This window comes from Eimeria mitis, genomic scaffold (assembly GCF_000499745.2).
Source record: "Eimeria mitis Houghton genomic scaffold, Emh_scaff307, whole genome shotgun sequence".
Taxonomy (NCBI): Eukaryota; Apicomplexa; class Conoidasida; order Eucoccidiorida; family Eimeriidae; genus Eimeria; species Eimeria mitis.
In genome coordinates, this window is record NW_013571416.1 from 4054 (window position 1) to 4273 (window position 220).

Genomic DNA, 220 nt, shown 5'->3' on the forward strand with positions numbered 1-220 from the left:
ATAGTTTACATCTAGTATAAGGTGAGCCTTGGCGAGTCTATATAGAGCCTTGGGGTGCCGCTTCCGCAGCAGCAGCACCCTGCTGCAGTGATGAATTGCTGCTGCTGCTTCTTCTTTCTTTAGTGCTGCAGCAGCAAGATTCAGGTGTATAGGCAGCTCTAACGCCACCAACTCCGATCCCAGCTCAGGACCTAAACAAACAACACCAGCAGCAGCAGCA